The sequence below is a fragment of the Bos indicus x Bos taurus genome, chromosome 1 (assembly GCF_003369695.1).
Source record: "Bos indicus x Bos taurus breed Angus x Brahman F1 hybrid chromosome 1, Bos_hybrid_MaternalHap_v2.0, whole genome shotgun sequence".
NCBI classification, from domain to species: domain Eukaryota; kingdom Metazoa; phylum Chordata; class Mammalia; order Artiodactyla; family Bovidae; genus Bos; species Bos indicus x Bos taurus.
Window position 1 is genome coordinate 134,392,927 of NC_040076.1, and position 21,179 is coordinate 134,414,105.

A 21,179-nucleotide genomic window follows, 5' to 3' on the forward strand; every position below is an offset into this window, starting at 1 on the left:
ACATGCTGTGGTTACTCCACAGTAGGCCAAGGTGTCCGAAGGTGGCTTTATCCTTCCCTCCCCCCACCCAGCACAGAGTCCTTGTCTAGGACCATTGAAGAGACAGCATTCTTCGCTGTGTGTACACTGGCAGAGGGTCTTCATGTGCATGACATAGTTTGGGGCACTGCCTCCTTCCCAAGCTGTGGCATTACCACTCCTGCCCCAGGCCCAGCAAAGCATACCACTCCAATCCACAAAAGAAAACCATCCTTGTATCAGAAACAAAGCCCCTTCCTCTGTGGGCCGGTTGGCACACTAAGGTTCCCCACCAGGATGTGGGCTGGCAGGCAATGGGCAGCCAGACAGGCCAGTGATGGGAACAGTCACTGCCATGGCCATGAGTGAAGTATTTTCAGGGTAGGTGTAGGGACTCGGCAGCCATGTTGTTTTTGGTTTTGGTTTTTGTTTTTAATTGGAGGATAATTGCTTTACCATGTTGTGCTAGTTTCTGCCATACAACATGAATCAGCTTTCAGTTCACTTTAGTTCAGTCGCTCTGCTGCTGCTGCTGCTGCTGCTAAGTCGCTTCAGTCGTGTCTGACTCTGTGCGACCTAATGGACGGCAGCCCACCAGGCTTCCCCGTCCTTGGGATTCTCCAGGCAAGAACACTGGAGTGGGTTGCCATTTCCTTCTCTAATGCATGAAAGTGAAAAGTGAAAGTGAAGTCGCTCAGTCGTGTACGACTCTTAGTGACCCCATGGACTGTAGCCTACCAGGCTCCTCTGTCCATGGGATTTTCCAGGCAAGAATACTAGAGTGGGGTGCCATTGCCTTCTCTGGTTCAGTCACTCAGTTGTGTCCAACTCTTTGCGACCCCATGGACTGCAGCACGCCAGGCTTTCCTCTCTATCACCAACTCTCGGAGCTTGCTCAAACTCATGTCTGTCAACTTGGTGATGCCATCCAACCATGTCATCCTCTGTCATCCCCTTCTGCCTTCAATCTTTCCCAGCATAGGGTCTTTTCCAATGACTCAGTTCTTCGCATCAGGTGGCCAAAGTATTGGAGCTTCAGCTTCAGCATCAGTCCTTCCAATGAATATTTAGGACTGATTTCCTTTAGGATCAACTGGTTTGATCTCCTTACTGTCCAAGGGACTCTCAAGAATCTTCTGCACCATAGTTCAAAAAGCATCAATTCTTAGGCATTCAGCTTTCTTTATCATCCAACTCTCACATCCATACATGACTATTGGAAAAAGTTTTGACTAGATAGACCTTTGTTGACAAAGTAATGTCTCTGCTTTTTAATATGCTGTCTAGGTTTGTCACAGCTTTTCTTCCAAGGAGCAAGCGTCTTTTAATTTCTTGGCTGCAGTGACCATCGGCAGTGATTTTGGAGCCCAAGAAAATTAAAGTCTCTCACTGTTTCCATTGTTTCCCATCTATTTGCCATGAAGTGATGGGACCAGATGCCATGATCTTAGTTTTCTGAATGTTGAGTTTTAAGCCAGCTTTTTCACTCTCCTCTTTCACTTTCATCAAGAGGCTCTTCAGTTCCTCTTCACTTTCTGCCATAAGGGTGGTGTCATCTGCATATCTGAGGTTATTAATATTTCTCTTGGCAATCTTGAGTCCAGCTTGTGCTTCATCCGGCCTGTCATTTCGCATGATGTACTCTGCACATAAGCTTCATCCGGCCCGGCATTTCTCATGATGTACTCTGCACATAAGTGCACATAGCTTATGTACTCTGCACATAAGCTATATATATACATCCTCTCCCAGCCCCCCGACCCCACCCCTCTATGTCATCACAGACCACCAAGCTGAGCTCCCTGTGCTATACAGCGGCTTCCCACTAGCTATATATTTTATACATGGTAATGTATATGTGGGGGCTTCCCAGATGGCACAGTGGTAAAAAAGTCCACCTGCCAATGCAGGAGACACAAGAGATACAAGTTCAGTCCCTGGGTTGAGAAGATCCCCTGGAGAAGGGCATGGCAATCCACTCCAATATTTTTACCTGGAAAATTCCATGGCTAGAGGAGACTGGCAGGCTACGGTCCGTGGGGCTGCAGAGTCGGACGCGACTGAGCGTGCACATAGTATATATATGTCAACCCTACTCTCTCAGTTCATCCCACCCTCTCCTGCCACTGTGTCCATGTCTGTTCTTTACATCTGCATCTCTCTTCCTGCCCTCAGCATTCATGTTGATGAGTATCTGAGGCAGGATCCTAGAGATTGACCTCCTGAGCCAGCCTTACCTGCCAAAAAGAGATGGAACCAAACAGATAGAGGAATTGGGAACATCCAAGGACTTTTTAGCAACTTTTCTGATAGCATGGCCCAACACAAGGCACCGCATGTCCATGCTTCCACCCCAGCCCCCGAGGCCACCTCCCACCAGGCAGGCAGCACAGATGCCCATCTCTCCCTAGATTAGGATTTGCTGTGTGGAGTGTGAGTAGGTTGCCCTCCTCAGATGCAGGCCTGGTCCTTGGAGGTGGCCTGAAGAGCAGAGCCGCTGCTCCCATCTGCTTCTGGCCACACCAGCCCACAGAAACATTTGCTAAGGTGTATCCAGGCAAAACAGCTGCACCTGTGTGCAAATAACAGCCTGGCAACGAGGTTCCTGTCCACCTCCACCTGCCCCCAAAAGAGCCCTGAAGGGCACCTCAGACCCAGTGCAGTAAGGCCTGATGAGGGCACCATCCCATCCCCAGCACCTTGGTCAGGGGCTTGCAAAGCATCTTTAGGGCCTTTTGCAAGAATTCAGTCCATCAAGAGTCACTTTAGTTTTTCCTCTGCATAGACCAGGCGGTCAAAGAAACCAGTGTACCTGGCATACATACGTGTGTGTATATGAGTCTATGCATGTAAGTGCCTGAGTCTGTCCCACAGAGAAAGACACGAAGGACATCTATTTCTGGCTGGTGTCCTTCCTGGGTCACCACAGTGTCCAGTGACAGGGTCACCAGTTGGGGTGAAGAGCCATGTCTTCTCAGGAAAGGGTTTGGGCCAACTTCTCACTGCCATTTAAATACAGCCTAGGGATTTCCCTGATGGTCCAGTCGCTAGAGCTCTAAGCTCCCAATACAGGGGACCTGGGTTCGATCCCTGGTCAGGGAACTGGATCCCACCTGCTTCAACAAAGATCAAAGATCTTATGTGCTGCAACTAAGATCCAGAGCAGCCAAATAAAGTTTAAAAAAAAAAAAAAAGAGGAAAGAAAGATAGAAAGAAAGGCAGCCTGGCAAAGCTGTGGAATAGGTGAGCCATGGGCTGGTGTGGGTGGGGGGAAGGGGGGCTTGCCCTGGGGAGGGGAGTGTCTGCCCACGTGCCTGGGCACCAGTGACAAGGGGGCCTGGGCCATGATGAGGCCAGTCCCTGAGTCCCACTGGTGTCTCTGCTGAGCTCTTAGAGGCCCAGTTCCTCTCTGAGGGACAGGTCTGCTCTGCCCGCCCAGCCCCCACTCAGCACCTTGGCCAACAGGGCTGGGAGCTCAGGAGGGGCCCCCACCGCCCCAGAGGGCCGGAAGGCTGCCTATGGGTGCTGTCCCAACCCTCTCCTTTCTCTCACCTCCGAGTTAATGGTTAACTCTTCCCCGTCCCCAGCAGTGTCGGCAGCAGGCTTAGAGGGCTTGGTAAATATGCCAAGATGGGGGCAGCAAAAGGGGACCCCAGGAGCCCAGAAGTGGCTGAAGCCCCTCCACCAGCCCCAGGGACCCAAGCCGGACAGGAACCTTGTCTGCGGTACCAGCTTCTTGTCCCCCAGCTCAGTGAGGACCCGGCTAGGATGTCGCAGTCCCTGAACACTTGTCCTTGTGTGTGATGCCTCAGGAAGCAGCCCCGAAAGCCCCAGCACCAAGCTGTGCCCTCTAGGGCCAAGCCAGCAGGAAAGCTCCACAGCCACTGAGCTCTCAGTATTCTTTGTTATTATTAATATGAAGATATAATTCACATGCCATAAAATCCACCCTTTCAAAGCATACAGTTCAGGGTATCTTATATCACAGCATCTGTTCTAAACCAGCAGTCAGCCATGGGTCAACACCAAATGCCCCAGCAGGGGACCATATGGACGCAAAGAGAAGTGCTGTTTGATCTGGTGCATTCACACTTGTCGGTTCCTTCTTCTCAAGACGACACTTTGATCTTTCTATAGCTGACAGTCTCCTTCCACTGGGCTGGCCAGGTGATTCCAACACACCTTCCCTGGGCTACAAAGAGGTCACTGCCTGCTCTGAGCTGGAGCCCTCGGCCATCTGACACCCAGGCTGCTGGACAGGCCTCCTGGCCTGAGATTCGGGCAGAAGACCTGTGAGCCCGAGCCCCCAGGCACCCACTGTCTGCTCAAGGTTTTCCAGAGTCAAGGAGCACTGGCAGGGGTAGGTCCAGTTTTGTGGGACCTGAAGTTTATATAATTTGGGGAGATCCTCTTTAGGAAGAAGAATGAAAAATGGCAAAGAGAAAGAGAGGTCTAGAGTCTTCGAAGGGGCTTGTTCAAGTGAGCACCTCAAGGCATAGGCTTTATTAACTTCCCAATCAATCTGCATCTGAGCATCATCACCTTAAAGAAATAGTGCTCTGGGAGGTGCCATGATTCAATTTGGGCTCATCCTTGTTCTCCCTGACAAAGCTTGGAGCTGGGGATCAATGAAGCTGCAGTTATTCCAACCCCAGGGCACAAGGAATGGCTGCTTCTGGGTCCCCTTTCTTACTGCATCCCTCCCGCTGGGGCAAAGGTGACCACTACCAAGGGGCCTGGAGTTCCAGTGGGGAGATGTCACCACAGCTCCTGTACAACAGGGCTGACCAGCGTGCAGAAGACCAGACCCATGGCTGGTCCATGTCCACCTGCTGCTCTCACCCACCAAGCACAGCTCCAGCCTCCTGCCAGAGTTGGTGTCGCTACGGGGTGGGGTGGGGACACATGGACATCTGCAGTTGGTTGGAGAGCCACGAGACTTGACAGTGCAGGGCCTGACTATCCGCTTTCGATTCTGAGCTGGCCAAAAGTCACGAGCTGTCCTCCGATAAACTCCTCTTGTGAGTCCAAAGGCTCCTACCTGGGGCCACATTCCAGGTGTGGTTGGGCAACAATAGACAGTTCCCTGCCTCAATGTGGCTTCTTTTCCAGCTCCAGAAGGCCCTGCCCCATCCCTCCTCTGCAGGCTTCGCTTGCTTGACGCAATGTTCTGTGGAAATCCTCACAGCTTGTTGCATCAGTGGCAAAAACACCAAAATCGTAACCGTGGAGTGACTTAACTGCACAAGCCACAGTTGAGGTTCACTGTGAAAAACTACAGCAACCTTCTCGAAAATAAAAATGATCCTCCTTCCCAGAGAATCTTCTCTAAGGCTTGGGTTCTCTGCTTCAGCAAAACTGACTTTTCTTTAACCTATTTCACGGTGAGTGACCTGGCCATCACTTCATTGGTTCATTCATTCATGTTACAGATGTTTACTGAGTGCCCTCCTTGTTCCCAGCACTGGGGTGGGCACTGGGGATCCAGGGATGAACAAGGCAAATTGTGTGTCCAAACATCCTTATGCTCCTAGCACCTCTTTTATCATTATATCCCATCCTGAGCTGAACACAGGGATGGTCAAAGATGTTGACTAAATGAGAACTGGCTCCAGTCTACCTTCCTGGCTCTGGATTCCACCATTTTCCTTGCACACCCAGCCATACAAGCAATGGCTCTGTGGTTCCGAGGGCACTGTGGTCTCTCTCAGCAACGGGCCTTGGCCCACCCTATTCCATTTCTCTGGAATGCCTTTCTCATTTCCTTTCTCTTCCCTTGGACTGTTTAGCTCAAAAGCTAAACATCAAAACCAAGCTTGAGCATCACTTATTCCTGTAGCCTCCCCCTCCACAGCATCTGTGTGTTTCCCAGGACAAGGAAAGGGAAGAGAGGTGAAACCTGCAGACTGTGGGACCCTTGCTAGCAGACATTAGTCTGTGGCTCTGCTGGTCAAGAGGGAGCAGGTAAGAAGGTTTAACTGATGTTTTTAACTACACAGAGGTTCCTCCTGTTCCCGTGCTGAGGTCACAAGTGGCCCTGAACACTGCCTGGACATCCCCAGGATGTTTTGGCCAGAGGACCCATGCCCCCTCCTCCTGGGCCAGACCCACCACCATTCTGATGAGATTGGGTGCGTTCAGGGAGGTATGACTGTAGACAGTCACCCCCCCTCCGTCCCTACCCACCACCACCATTCTGGAGCTAGAGGAGGACGAAAAAGATTCTGTGGGTGGAGTCTCGGGGTCAGAGAAGGAGAGGTTGAGCCTGAGGGCTCAGGCCAAGGTGGAGGGGAGTAGCTAGGCAGGCAGCTATGGGTGTGTGAGCCCAGAACCAGCCCTGCAGGATGGCTGGCCCATGAGGCAGGCCCAGGCACTGCAGGCCACGAGCCCAGCCGTGGGAACAACTGGTAGAACTGAACCTCGCCCACCTCCAAGAGAACTGCTCCTGCCTGGCCCTGCCAGCCCCAGGCTTCTTCTGGGTAAGGGCAGGGTGGAAATCTTCTGATCAGGATGGCAGCTCCCAGCCATGCCCTGTGATACTGAAGTCCCAATAAAACTCACAAGAGATCAGACCATAGCCCTGTGCTCATGGCCAGCAGGTAGGGATGGGGCTCAGGGAGCATTGCTGCCCTCCCGCCCATGTTTAGCTGATGACGCTTCACCCGCTCGTTCCAACTCTGCCACATTCACTTATTCAACACATATCCATCAAGCCCCCACTATGTGCCAGACACTATTCTAGGTCCTGGGAGAAAGTGGGGAAGGAAGCAGACAAAGCACCTGCCCTGTGGAGCTCGCGTTGAAGCAGGGATGGGCTGAGAGGAAGACGAACAGAAAACTGAATACATTTTATAGAGTGTGTTAGAACAATGATTCTTAAATCCTCTGTGCAAAAAGCTAGTTTATTTTTTTTTCAATCTGCATTTTGATTTCTAGACAATGTCAAATTGCTACAGATTCTGAAGTATCTATAGACGTTTCTAAATGTTTACTTTCCATGTCTACACTCACATCTGCTCCTGCTGCTGGTCACACTGTATGAGAAGCTGACAAAGCTTTGGGAAAAACAGGAGGGCAAGAGAGATGAGTAGCTGAAAGTAGGGCGGTTGACTAATTTGAGTGAAAATCGCTCAGTCGTGTCTGAGTCTTTGTGACCTCATGGACGATACAGTCCACGGAATTATCCAAGCCAAAATACTGGAGGGGGTAGCCTTTTCCTTCTCCAGGGGATCTTCGCAACCCCGGGATCTAACCCAGGTCTCCCATGTCGCAGGCAGATTCTTTGTCAGCTGAGCCACAAGGGAAGCCCCAAAGGGGTGGCTATTGAGAAACTAATATCTGAGCAAAGATTTGAAGGAGGTGAGGGGGAGAGCCACACATGTGTCTGAAGTCTGGACTTTGGTTGAAGCCTTCTTGAGGGGTAAGGGGTAGAGGGCAGGAAGTGAGGGGGCATAATAAGGGAGGAAAATGGGGATCCCCACAGATGACCCTGAATCCTCACAGGATCTATAGCTCCACGAGTAGTGTCTCCCCTAAGGTAGGCCTGGGGTGATCCACACCCTCTCAGCATCCATCTTGAGCCCAGGAGGAGCCTCCCTGAAGCCACTGTGATCCTAATGGAGCACAGTTTCCCTGTAAATGATCTCCTCTCCTTTTTTAGGACTCTCTTCCTCCACGAGCCAGCTCTCCACACCAGCCACAGGACATTCTTTTGGCCAGGCTCAGTGCATCCACTTCCAGCTTTGCAATCTCCAGGGCTGCATGAAAGTGAAAGTGAAGTCGCTCAGTCATGTCCGACTCTTTGCGACCCCATGGACTGTAGCCTACAAAAGAGGTGCTTCCAGCCTAGGAGGTGATCTGAGCCCCACTCCTGCGTCCACAAAAGTGCAGGGCCATGACTGCAGGAAAGGTTCTTCTGATTTGTTTCTGCATCTGAGCTCAGGGTATGTGGCAGTGAACACGTGGAGACATGTGGATATGTGTTCTCTTGTTGAACACACTTTCACACCCATAAATGCTCACCCAGTCATATATACACACTTCCACACCAAATACACACCCAGATTTGAAGTATACTCACAGGCTTAGCCACATGCACCTGTGCCCACCAACATCCTGCATAAACCTTCAGGTACACTAATGTGAGCATGCACACTTTTACACACACTCGAAGACACACACACACGCACAGTCTTGTGGGCCCACATCCATACCAACATGCACACCACAGACACACTTCCAGAAACGCACACATGCTCCCTGAACCCAGACCCACTCTTCTCCAAGAGAATTTCTACTAGGAGCAAACACCTGGAGTCTGCAGTGAGTGGCAGACAGACAGATGGGACAAAGTTCATCCATGTGTTCAGGTGGCCCTGCCAACACAGCTCCACAGGAGCAAACAGCAAGCCTGTCCCCTTACCACCTGGCCTTCAGGAGGACAAGGCCAAAGTGGGGTCAGGTTTGGGCAGGAGTATGTCAGAGCTCCCAGGAGCCGACTCAAAGCCAAGAGCAGACAGCCTATGCATTCCCAACATGCAGGTCACCATGATGTGAAGTGCCAGCCTACATTCTGGAGCCCAAGGTCGACTGGAACAGACCTAGGGAAAACCCAGTTGTCATGGGGAAGAAGGTGTTAAGTAGATGTTTCCTTTTATTCCAACCCTTTGGTTAGGTTTTGGGCTTCCCTGGTGGCTCAGAGGTTAAAACGTCTGCCTGGAATGTGGGAGACCCAGGTTCGATCCCTGGGTCGGGAAGATCCCCTGGAGAAGGAAAGGACAACCCACTCCAGTACTCTTGGTTGGAGAATCCCATGGAGAGAGGAGCCTGGTAGGCTACAGTCCACGGGGTCGCAAAGAGTCGGACACGACTGAGCGACTTCACTTTCACTTTCATGCAGCCCTGGAGATTGTGTGTCAGGGGACTGGCACCCTGGTTGTATACAGTAATTTATTATTATGCATTTTTAGTGGATTCCTTAGAATTGTCTATATACAAGATTATATCATTTATAATAGAGATATTTTCACGTTTTCCTTTCCAATCTGGATGCCTTGCATTTAATTTTCTTGCCTAATTGCTCTGGCTACAACTTCCAGCACAATACTGACTAGAAGCAATGACAGTAGATATCCTTCTCTTGATCTTAGGGGGAAAGCATTTAATTTTTTACCATTAAGTATGATACTAGGTATGAGGTTTTGGAGATGCCTTTTATCAAGTTCAGGAAGTTCCTTTCTATTTCTGGTTTGTTGTGTGCTTTTATCATAAGAGAGTGTTAAATTTTATCAAAGGCATTTTCTGCAAATATTGAAATGATCATACAATTTTTGTCATGAAATCTATTGATATGGAGAATGACATTGATTTCTAGATGCTAAACTAAGCTTGCATTCCTGGGATAAATCCCACTTGTTCATAGTATACGATCTTTTTATATGGATTCATTTTGTTAGTATTTCATTGAGGATTTTCCCCTCAGGAATATATGTCCAGCAAGGCGGAGAAGGTGATGGCACCCCACTCCAGTACTCTTGCCTGGAAAATCCCATAGACAGAAGAGCCTGGTAGGCTGTAGTCCATGGGGTCGTGAAGAGTCAGACATGACTGATCGACTTCACTTTCACTTTTCACTTTCATGTATTGGAGAAGGAAATGGCAACCCACTCCAGTGTTCTTGCCTGGAGAATCCCAGGGACGGGGGACCCTGGTGGGCTGCCGTCTATGGGGTCGCACAGAGTCGGACACAACTGAAGTGACTTAGCAGCAAGGCTGGGGCCATATCATTGCAGTATTCCCAGTCCCTCAAGCAGGGCCAGGTGCAGTGAGTACCTACTGAGCCCCAAGAAATGAATGAAAAAATGAATCTATAAAGCATAGGATCTCAAAAGCATGAAGGCTCTTGTTAGAAATAGCGACCATTATATTATTACAAATGTCTGAATATGCATTATCCTTACAAATCACAGAGGCAGTGGAGACTATGAAAAATCAAAACCTAGAATGAAGCCCTTCCCATTGGGTGGCTTGGTCCATCAGTCAAGAGTACCTCACCTGGGGGCCCAGACTTAGAGGGGGCAGAAGCTTCTAGAAACTTATTCCAGAATCCTCCCTCCATGGGAAGTCCCTTCTCAAAGAAGGGAAACATGGCGAGGACCCAGGGTGGTGGCATATGTCCTGGGCTGCCAAGAGCATATGCAAGGCAGATGAATGGGTATGCAGTGGACAGTGGGGTCTTATCCACTGTGATCCAGGTGGGTATTTCTGGATGCTGTGGCAGCCAAGCCTGTCACCACTCACAGATCTGGCTTTAGTACAGCTTCTGAGTAGGTTTTTAAACTCATCCTGAACACAGGGCTGGCATGTGGGTTAAATGAGATAATGCATGAAGAGCTCTTAGTTCTGGCATAGAATAGGCGTTTGGTAAATGGGGACATTGTTATTTCTATGGTCATTTTTTAAACTTTAAAATTTATTCTAGAAGGAAGTCCACTGACAGCCAGACTATCTTGTAGCTTTATTCTATTCATAATTTCAAAAATCCTCCAGTAGGTGCCACTTGGACCAATCTAAGACCAAAGAAAATGATGTATCCCCCACCTCACCACATAGGAGCTGTCATCAGGGCTCCACTCTCACCTCTTACCTGGACACAGATGAAGCCTTCTTCAAAACAAGCAGGAAAGAAAGTTTTTTTTCCTGTCTCACTAGGAGTTTTAGGGGAAAGGAAAGGTGCCCTTCTTTTTGCCACCCCCTTACCTGTATTGGCTGGCTTTTGACACACACCATAAGAACAGCCCAGTCACAACACCAAGGCTCAGGAGGGCACCAATGGAAGAAAGCAGGGCATGTCCAGAAAGTTGGGGCAATGGGCCCTGCCTGCCAGCTCAAAGAGTGGACCCCAAGTTCTTCCTTCTTGTGTGTTGGGAATTCTTCTCTGGATTCTGGCATCAGGCCTAAACTCCTTATCTCCCCCATACCAGTCTTATCAAAGCAATTCAGTGAATCTACCAGGAATGTATTTGCTGCCCTTTCAACAACCAGAACACTTGCAGAGCTGGCCTTGGGCCCTGCTCTTCCAGGAAGCAGAGCAGCATAATTAGCCAGGCCAGAGCTCCAGCCTGAAATGCCCCCAAGACAGGACCAGTAGTGCCCCTCTACCCAGGTGAGAGCTAAGGACCTTCTAAGGACCACATCCCAGATCACCTCACAGATTCTACTAATGGTGTGAACTCCGGGGTGGTCTCAGTCAACTCTGGCTTGAATGAAAGTACCATAGAGTTAGGACAGAAGTCTCAGGCATGGAGGGTTGGAGGAGAACAGGCCTAGAAAAGCCATGGGTGTGGGAATGAAGAGGCTACAGGTGACTATTTAGAGCAAACCTTCATAGCTAGAGAAGGTGCCAAGGTTGTCAACGGTGAAAAAGTGAAAATAAGTTCAAGGTCCAGCCATAGGATAGAGATAAGTAAATTATGATTCAGCCATGTAAGGGTGAAAACTGACAGCTGGGGCTGGAAGGGAAGGGAGAGGGAAGGGGTAAAGAGACAGAACACAGGATTTTTAGGGCAATGACACTACTCCGTACGGTGAATATGGATTATCTTATACTTGTCAAAACCCATAGAGTGTACAACACCAATTGTGGACCCTAATGTACAACTGAGACTTAGGGTGGTCATGACGTATCAGTGTATGTTCAACAGATAAAAACAGGCATACCTCTGTGGTGAGGGGCACTGATAATGAGGAAGCTGTGTGTGGGGGTGGGGGCAGGGTGCATATGGGACATCTCTGTACCTTCCCCTCAATATTGCTGTGAGCCAAACATTGCTGTAAAATAATAAAGTCTTATAAAAAAGTCCAAAACTCTGATAGCTCACAGGTTTCATTTGACTTTTAAGGAGAATGGGATTACTTGCCAACATTAAAAAGAAAATTTTTATGGAAAAAAAAAGTCCCGATGTCTAGCTTCTCTTGAACACCAGAAATTCTGGCGATTCTAGGCCCTCATTTCCACCTGGGAAGGCTTTTCTGGAGTAAAGAGTAGTGCTCCCCTCAACTGAGGAAGCATCTCCAGACGGCCAAGGTTCCTATCTGGCCAAAGTTAATCAGGCAATTTGGCCAAGGTTCCTATCTGGCCAAAGTTAATCAGGCAATATATATAGTCTCCTTCAGCTTTGGGAGTAAATCGCTTGTTCATGCTATTCCCTGTGCCTGAAACATCCCGTGAGCCCTGGTAAGTTGTTTTGATCCTGCAGGAATTTCACAAATATCACCTCCCCAGGGCAGACTTCACTGACTGCCCCCGACTAAGTTAAGTCACTCTCTTCTATTCTCATTGCGTTCTTGTAAAACTCTTCACTGCTGTCATAGAAGAAGTATTTGTGACAACTCTCCCTTACAGAAGAATTCTACTTGCTAAATATAGAAGGAATGAGGAAATACAAAACTACTATTAGAACACCAGATCTCCATAGGCAAGATCCACCCCTAGATATTAACCTTAGTGGGCAAAAGTTAAAAGAAGAAACATGTTATTAACATAGTTTCAAAATTCTCTTCCAAAACCAAATTTTTATGAATGACAAAGGAGAAATAGAAAAATTGGAGTGGAGAAACCTGGCAGATTTTTAATGTATCTAAGTGAAAAAAAAAGATTGACATCCTTAGTAATAAGACACTGTGATCATGCACCTCCTGATACCACGCACAGAGAAGGACACGCCACCCCTGTGGCATCCTTTATGATCACATAAATTCAATCTAATTGTCAGAAAGTATCAGACAAACCCAAATTAAGAGACCTTCAAAAAGTAACCAGTAGTCTTAAAAAGTCTCAAGATCAGGAAGGACTAAAAACTGTCGCAGATTGGAGGTGATTAAGGAAAAATGACAACTAAATATAACGAGACACTGGGTTAAATCCTGGAACAGAAAAAAAACAGAATAAGAATGTATGTACTAGATAGTTCAGTTCAGTTCAGTTCAGTCGCTCAGTCATGTCCAACTCTTTGCAATCCCATGGACTGAAGCACACCAGGCTTCCCTGTCCATCACCAGCTCCCAGTTGCTCAAACTCATGTCCATCAGTCAGTGATGGTATCCAACCATCGCATCCTCTGTTGTCCCCTTCTCCTGCCTTCAATCTTGCTCAGCATGAGGATCTTTTCAAACGAGTCAGTTCTTTGCATCAGGTGGTCAAAGGATTGGAGCTTCAGCTCCAGCATCCATCCTTCCAATGAATATTCAGAACTGATTAGTCCAAGGGACTCTCAAGAGTCTTCTCCAACACCACAGTTCAAAAGCATCAATTCTTCCATGCTCAGCTTTCTTTATAGTCCAACTCTCACATCCATACACAACTACTGGAAAAACCATAGCTTTTACTAGACAGACCTTTGTCAGCAAAGTAATATCTCTGCTTTTTAATAGGTACTGAACCAATATGCAGGTGACACCACCCTTATGGCAGAAAGTGAAGAGGAACTAAAAAGCCTCTTGATGAAAGTGAAAGAGAAGAGTGAAAAAGTTGGCTTAAAGCTCAACATTCAGAAAACGAAGATCATGGCATCTGGTCCCATCACTTCATGGGAAATAGATGGGGAAACAGTGGAAACAGTGTCAGACTTATTTTTTCTGGGCTCCAAAATCACTGCAGATGGTGGCTGCAGCCAGGAAATTAAAAGGCATTTATTCCTTGGAAGAAAAGTTATGACCAACCTAGATAGCATATTGAAAAGCAGAGACATTATTTTGCCAACAAAGATCTGTCTAGTCAAGGCTATGGTTTTTTTTGTGGTCATGTATGGTTGTGAGAGTTGGACTGTGAAGAAAGCTGAGCACCGAAGAATTGATGCTTTTGGACTGTGGTGTTAGAGAAGACTCTTGAGAGTCCCTTGGACTGCAAGGAGATCCAACCAGTCCATTCTGAAGGAGATCAGCCCTGAGATTTCTTTGGAAGGAATGATGCTAAAGCTGAAACTCCAGTACTTTGGCCACCTCATGTGAAGAGTTGACTCATTGGAAAAGACTCTGATGCTGGGAGGGATTGGGGGCAGGAGGAGAAGGGGACGACAGAGGATGAGATGGCTGGATGGCATCACTGACTTGATGGACGTGAGTCTGAGTGAACTCTGGGAGTTGGTGATGGACAGGGAGGCCTGGTGTGCTGCGATTTATGGGGTCGCAAAGAGTTGGACACGACTGAGCAACTGAACTGAACTGAACTGAACTGAACCAATATTAACTTCTTGGTCTTCAAAACTATAATAATAGTTGTGGGAGATGTCAATATCAGGGGAAGCTGAGCTGGGTGATGGATATTTGAGAACTCTGCTTCATTTTGCAAGTCCTCTGTAATTCTAAAATGGTCGCAAAATAGAAAATCAAAAAAGTATTTGTGTATTTACTTTCTTGAGGCCTGTGTCCCCTGCTAGGCTGCAAACTTCATGAGGACAGGGACTGAGAACACTGGCATTTTCGTCACTGCACAGTTGCATGTGTCTGACACGCAGAGGGTATTCAATAAACACATGCTGAATAAACAGACCTATGGTTACTGACAGAAAAAGTCCATGGCATATTCTTGAGTGGAATACATAGGACACACAGCAGCCCGTAGAGTATGTCAAAATGTGTATAAACAAGGAGACTAAGGATTTACAAACCAATGTTGACTGTGGCCATCTCTAGAAGATAAAGTTACAGGTAATTTTTCTTTTCTTCTTTTTACTTTATTATATTTTCTAAGCATATGTAACTACTTCTATGTGCACCAGAACACACACACACACACACACACACACACACACACACACCCTGCATCTTCATTTCAACGAAAGCCGTAAGCAACATGCCTGGCAGACCTGGAGCCATCCCTAGATGGCTGAGCAGGAGATGTGAGTGTCTGAGTCCCAGGTGGCGGTGACCCAGCTGTGCAGTGACTGCAGCCAGTGTGGAGAAGAGGTTTCCATGTGGATGACTTCTCTGCTTCTCAGCTTCTCAGTGTCTCAGCTTCTCTGAGTAGCCAGCCAGCACTCCCTGAGCAAAACCATTGATTTGCAAGTTTCACCATCATCTTCAGAAACGTGTGTTGCTCTTGGCTCATTCATTTATTCATTCACTCACGGATGCAGTGTTTAACTTTGTCTGTCCAAGGAAGAACTCTCCTCCTAGGGTCTACTTTTCAACCTTCTTCAACCTAGGCCCCCTGTTGTTGCTGTTGTTCAGTTGCCCTAATATAAACCACACGATCTTGCCTGGACATCATGAACAAGAACCCACAGCTAGACTCAGGGAGCCCCCGGGAGCAGGAGTGAGAATTCCACACTTAGGAAGGTTGGGTAAGTGGCTCCTGGTGGAGCCAGGTGGTCCCTGGCCCAAGTAGAGCCAGTTGCTCAAGTAGGTGAATGGGCACACGTGCCTGCAGGCTGAGAAGGTATTGTGGAGAACCTCCTGGGGGATCCTTACCACTTTGGTCAAGAGTGTGACCTGTGGGCCCCCTTAGAGGTGCACTGAGCTGGCGGCCGGTGGGAGCTGTGGGGCTGCACGGAGGAACCAGATGGGAATCAGAGTCATGGTCCTGGAGCAGCAAGTGCAGTGCACACAGGACTGAACTGAGTGCCGGCGCCCAGCCTTCAGGGCAGAGGAATACAGAAGTGGTTCACAGGTGAAGAAAAGTGAGAGGCGAGCAGTGTGAAGAGCAGATCCTAGGAAGAGGGCTCTTTCCTGGAAGTGAGGCTAGACAGTGTCAAGACTGCATCACAGGGGGCAAGGGTTTCCTGTCACCCTGCCCGCCTAGAGGGCACAGGGAAGGACGCAAGGCAGAGGATGGCGGGGTCAGATTGCATCTTAGGAGGAGCTAGAGACCCATTCTGCAGCCCGGCCATCCCCACTTCAAGGTCCACAGTGCTGGTCACCCTGGTATTTCTTTGGCAGCTCTGTCCCTAAGTTCCCAACACTGACCTACCAGAGGGCTGGGAAAGACAGCCAGGGGCCCCAGCGGGCAAGTTACCCATGGGAGATCCCCTGCTAGATACTGACCGTGGGGGCCACCAAGCCCAGGGTCACACGGACCTAGGATCCCCAGGCATGGGGGGAAGCGTGGCCCTCAGGCCTCACCCAGAATGGAGGCTCTTAGCAGGTCACTGACTCCCCAAGGCACTGGGCCTGGCCTGCATGCCTGCCCATCCCACCCTGCCTTCCTGCCTTGACTGCCCATTGGGCCCACCTGGCATAGCTAGAAGGCCCCAGGGCCCTGTCCTGCATCAACTTTGCCACCCACCTCCCACCCTGGCTTAAGGAGGGGATGACTGGGCCTTGGCTCCTCACCAACTTCCAGTGGCTCACTGATCCCATGCGTGTCAGGCAGTCTGGGCTGAGCTTCCTCCTCCATGATCTGCCAGGGATGCCCAGGCCCCATCTCAGATGAGAGCCACCCCACTGCCCCTCTGCACAGCCCCTGCTGGCAGAAACCAAGGAGATGCTCAGGGCAGAGGTGGGCTCCCACCCTTTCCCCTCTACACAGGCACCTCCCACCCAGCGCCCCCTTGCTCCCCATGACAGGCCCAGCCACAGTCTGCGGCACTTCCTCCATGCTCCTGGGAGGGGCTTCTCACCACCTGCTGCTGACACGGGGACAGGTGAGTCATCACTTTCAGCAGAAGCAGGCTGACATGGTCTCCAGCTCCTGCCGGAGGAAGGAGGAGAATTCGAGAACAGGCCCAGAGTGGGTGAGAGGGATTCACCAGTCCAAGCAGCATTTCAGCACCTCCTCTACTGTTGTGCTGGCCACAGATGGTGTGGCAGACCTGCCTCAGAGGAGTTCAAGCCGGCTGGAGGCAGCTGATTAAAAAAAAACACAACAGGTGGAGCAAGCATTCATGAAGCTGGTGAAGGGAAGCAGAGATTCTACAGGAACCCAAGGCAGAGACCCATGATCTGGGGGAAGCAGGAAAATCTCACAGAGGAAGAGTGGTTCAGCTGAGGCCTGTAGGTTGGACTGGCCAGTAAGAGAAGGGGTGTGAGAGCAGAAGGTGGGTGGCTGGGGTGAGAGGGGAGAGCTGTGTATGGGGGAGCCAGCAGCCATTCTACATGGCCAGAGAGCAGAGGGCCAAGGGGTACTAGATGGCCTGGAGAAAGGGAAATGCTGGCTGCCTAGAAGGGGGCTCTTTGTTCAGATACCCACTGGGTGGGTCAGAAGGGGGTTCCTGGACCTAATCCTGAGGACCATGCCCTCCAGAGCACTCCAGACCCCTGCTTCTTCCCTGTGAGTCCTAGACCATAACGAGGCTAGACCCACAGGAGCCCACAGTGCATCCTCCTGGAACTCCCAGCCAAACCTGGACTCACTCTCACTGACCACATGAGGAAAACTTATTCTGCTAATAGACATCTGAGGCTCAGAGCATCCAAGGAACTTGCCTGAAGTCAGGTGGTGGCATCAGGCAGGTGGTGGAAGGAACCCTGGGCAATGTTAATGGGCCTCACCCTTTGGGTCTCGCAGGCACACAGCAGAGCCCCTGGTCTCATCAACTTGAGAAGCATGGACTTCAACAACAACAGGCACTTTCTTGCAGGACTTTTCAGAGCCTTTAATGTGCTAATGGGCATAAGGGATGTAGAGCATGGAGAGATTCTGAAATGCATTTGGCACGGAATCCTTTTGTCCCTGCCAGAGCCACTGTCTCCAAGGGGCCACCCTGGGGCCTGCTGGTCTGGATGGTACAGTCAGGGACTGGGCTCTGGAAGTCTCCCTGCCTTATGCTTTGTTTGCACTCATTTTCACTCTGGTGTTGTCCTTGTGTTTGAGAGACTTGGTACATGAACTTGGGCAGAGGAGAATGGGAAAGCCGGGCTCCCTGGGCCCAGCCTTCTACTCTGTGCGCACGGCCTATCTCTGGTTAGAGAAGGGACACTCCCAGATGGAAGAGCCATTCCAGGTCACCAAGGACACTGCCATGTTCGGGAAAGGTTTCTGGGAAGCGGCGACACTTTACGATGAGGGATGAGTGACGGGAGAGGAAGTGCCAAGGAAGAAGCTGCGGTGATGAGAAGCGGGGGAGAGGCTAGGAGAGAGAGTGCGTGCCTGTGCTTGGGTTTTGAAGGCTGTCATGAGGGACCTGGACTTGGATCTGGGGGTATCAGAACCACAGAAGGGGCTTGAGCTAGGGCTGACTCGATGGATCCACACACAATTCTGGCCTGGAATCGTTCCCAGCAGAAGGATGTCCAGCTTTTCTTCCTTCCATGGGCTCCTGGGATCTGCACCCCCATCATCCCCACCATGTGACCTCAGTCACTGTCTTTGACCCCCATCCCACACCTGCTGGAGTATGTCAGCTGTGACCCAGTCATGTCACCTCTGACCTTGGCCCCCTCCTACAGCCTCCTTGGCCTGGTGTCTTGGTCTCCATAAGCCCCCATGGACCAGAGGTGGCCTCCCATCGCCCTGGCAGAGAACTGTGTGCTTGGCTTTCCCAAGGTTCCTGCCCTAGAGAGCAGAGGGCCAAGGGGTACTAGGTGGCCTGGAAAGAGGGTGGCCAGGACAGCTCGGACCCCAGGAAACGCCTGCTTCCTGGAAGGCAGCTCTTTGTTCAGATGACATGGGGATGGGGTAAGTTTCCCTGGTGGCTCAGCAGGTAAAGAATCCACCTGCAATGCAGATGAGGGTTTGATCCCTGGGTTGGCAAGAGCCCCTGGAGGAGGGCATGGCAGCCCACTCCAGTATTCTTGCCTGGAGAATCCCATGGACAGAGGAGCCTGGTGGGCTGCAGTCCATGGGGTCGCAAAGAGTCAGACGTGACTGAAGTGACTGAGCACAGCACACAACAGCTCTGGGACACCACGGCATGTGGGCATGGAGAGAAGGCTGGGGATGGCCCCTGCTCCAGAGCACACTGGAAGGCATGCTCTCTATGGGCCAGCCCGCTCTTCATCCCAGCTTTCCTGGAGCCTGTCTCTGCCTCTCTGGGAAAGGGGCACATCAACCAGACCAAAGACTGGCCCTCATGTACTGGCACCCTGACCAGGATGCCAAGCACTTGCTTCACTCATAATAGGCAAATGCCAAAGGCCACCTGCAGAGATGGGGGAGACAGAAGATAGGGGCCTGAGAGACTCAGAATTCACTGCCCTGCTGCCCGCACCCCATCCCTAGGACGGTTAGGTGTCCATGTGGCTGAGCTAAGGCTGCTGTCCCCTCTGCTCTCTGTGCCAGAACAGGGGCGGGGCTAGCTCCCTCCAGGGCTCTGCATGACATCCTTTCTCTGATGGTTTAGGCCTTGGATGTGATTCTCCCTCTGTTACAGAGGGGTGGCTTTTCTGATTTCTGCTGGGTTCTAGGAGTGGGGTCATGGGGTCAGCTTCTGTTTCACAAGTACATGCACACAGACACACGTAATAACTGACACCCTGGAGCACTTTCTTTGGAATTCTCCTTCCCTTGGCTTCCTTGGCTTCCAAGAGGGGCTCAGAAGCCTTAGCACCTCTTGAACCCGCTGAGCCATTCCCTGCTGGCATGTTAGGTATTTTTACAATTGTTCTAAAATCCCATTATCTCTTCCCTCTAGACAGCCTCTGTGACTGGTTCCGCCTGAATACGTGACTGGCCGCTGGCCACCCACCGGTCCCCTGCTGCCCTCGCTCCCAGGAACCCTGGGGCAGCGGAGAGACCTTTGAGTCTTCACATACTTCCCCTGCCTGCGGCCTGAGCTATGGGAAAAACACAGCGATAACAAAAATAGAAAAGAGCAGTCTGGACCACATGGGATAATTGTAAACACGGAATGACATTTCAAAGAAATACAGAAGTAAAATTATAGAGTGGAGACAAGCTCAGAGATAATTTTGCTCGTTCTTTCTAGCCAGCACTTACCACATTAGTAATTTTATACTTATCTGTGTTATTATTTGCTTAATTCACTCAACAAATATTTACTGAACACCCATTCTATGCCAGGTACTAGTCTGGATCCTTGAAAAGCAAAGACACTGCCCTCTGGGTGCTTGCATTCCATCAGGGCGGGAGAGAGACTTACACCAAGGGTACCATTCACAATAAGTAAGCGAACAACAGAAGACATTAGGAGGTGGTCTGTGCTAAGGCAAGCAAAAGCTGAAGAGCCAGGAGAGCAGTGCTCAGGTGGGGGCAAGCGGTAGCCTTGGGTAGTCAGCAGAGGCGACCTCAGGGAGGAGCTTGGCAGTGGAAGGTGCCACTAGAACAAAGGCCTGAGCAGGGCTGGGGCAGTGAGGGAGGTACAAAGGAAGACACTCTATGGGTCTCGATCACCAGCTCACTGTAAGGATTTTGGCTTTTATGAGAACGAAGTAGGGAGCTCTGCAGAGGAGAGGGGTGGCTCAATGGGCCCTCACACTGTGAGAGCCCCAGAGAACCAGGATCAATCTGCGACCCCAGGCCTAGCGTTCAATAAATAGTAAACACCAGTGAAATATCCTATTTTATAGAAAAAGCACCTTATTCCAGGTATATGCAAATAGAGAATTCCCTGGTGGCCCGGTGGTTGGGGCCTCACTGCCGAGGGCTCAGGTTCGATCCCTGGTCAGGGAACTAAGATCCCACAGGCAGGGTGGCATGGCCAAATAAATAAATAAATATAAGAACACGAGGTGTTGGTATATGTACATATCTATACACACAGACATGTGTGTGTGACATACCTCTCCAAGCTTAGAGATGTGTCTAAAAGGTGCTCAGTGTACTGATGACAGTATCTCCAGGGAGGGGAGTATGGTTGTGATGGAGTAAAAAGGGAATTTTCTTTTTAAAAAATATTTTATTTATGTGGCTGTGCTGGGTCTTAGTTGTGGCATGCGGGAGCTTTAGTTGGAGCATGCAAACTCTCAGGTGCAGTGTGTGAGGTCTAGCTCCCTGACCAGGGCTTGAACCTGGGCCGCCTCCATTGGGACCTCAGAGTCAGCAACTGGAGCACGGGGGAAGTCCTGGAAATTTTCTATTTGAGTTCTTTGGCACTCTGGATTGGTTTTTTAACAATAAGAATGGATTTATATATTACTTACATTACTTAAAAATAAATAAGCTTAAGTTAAAAAAAAAAAAACTAAATACCAGTGGAATGAATGAATGAATGAATTCAAGCCTGAGATCATGCCTCCACCTTTCCAGAGAGATAGGAATGTGAACA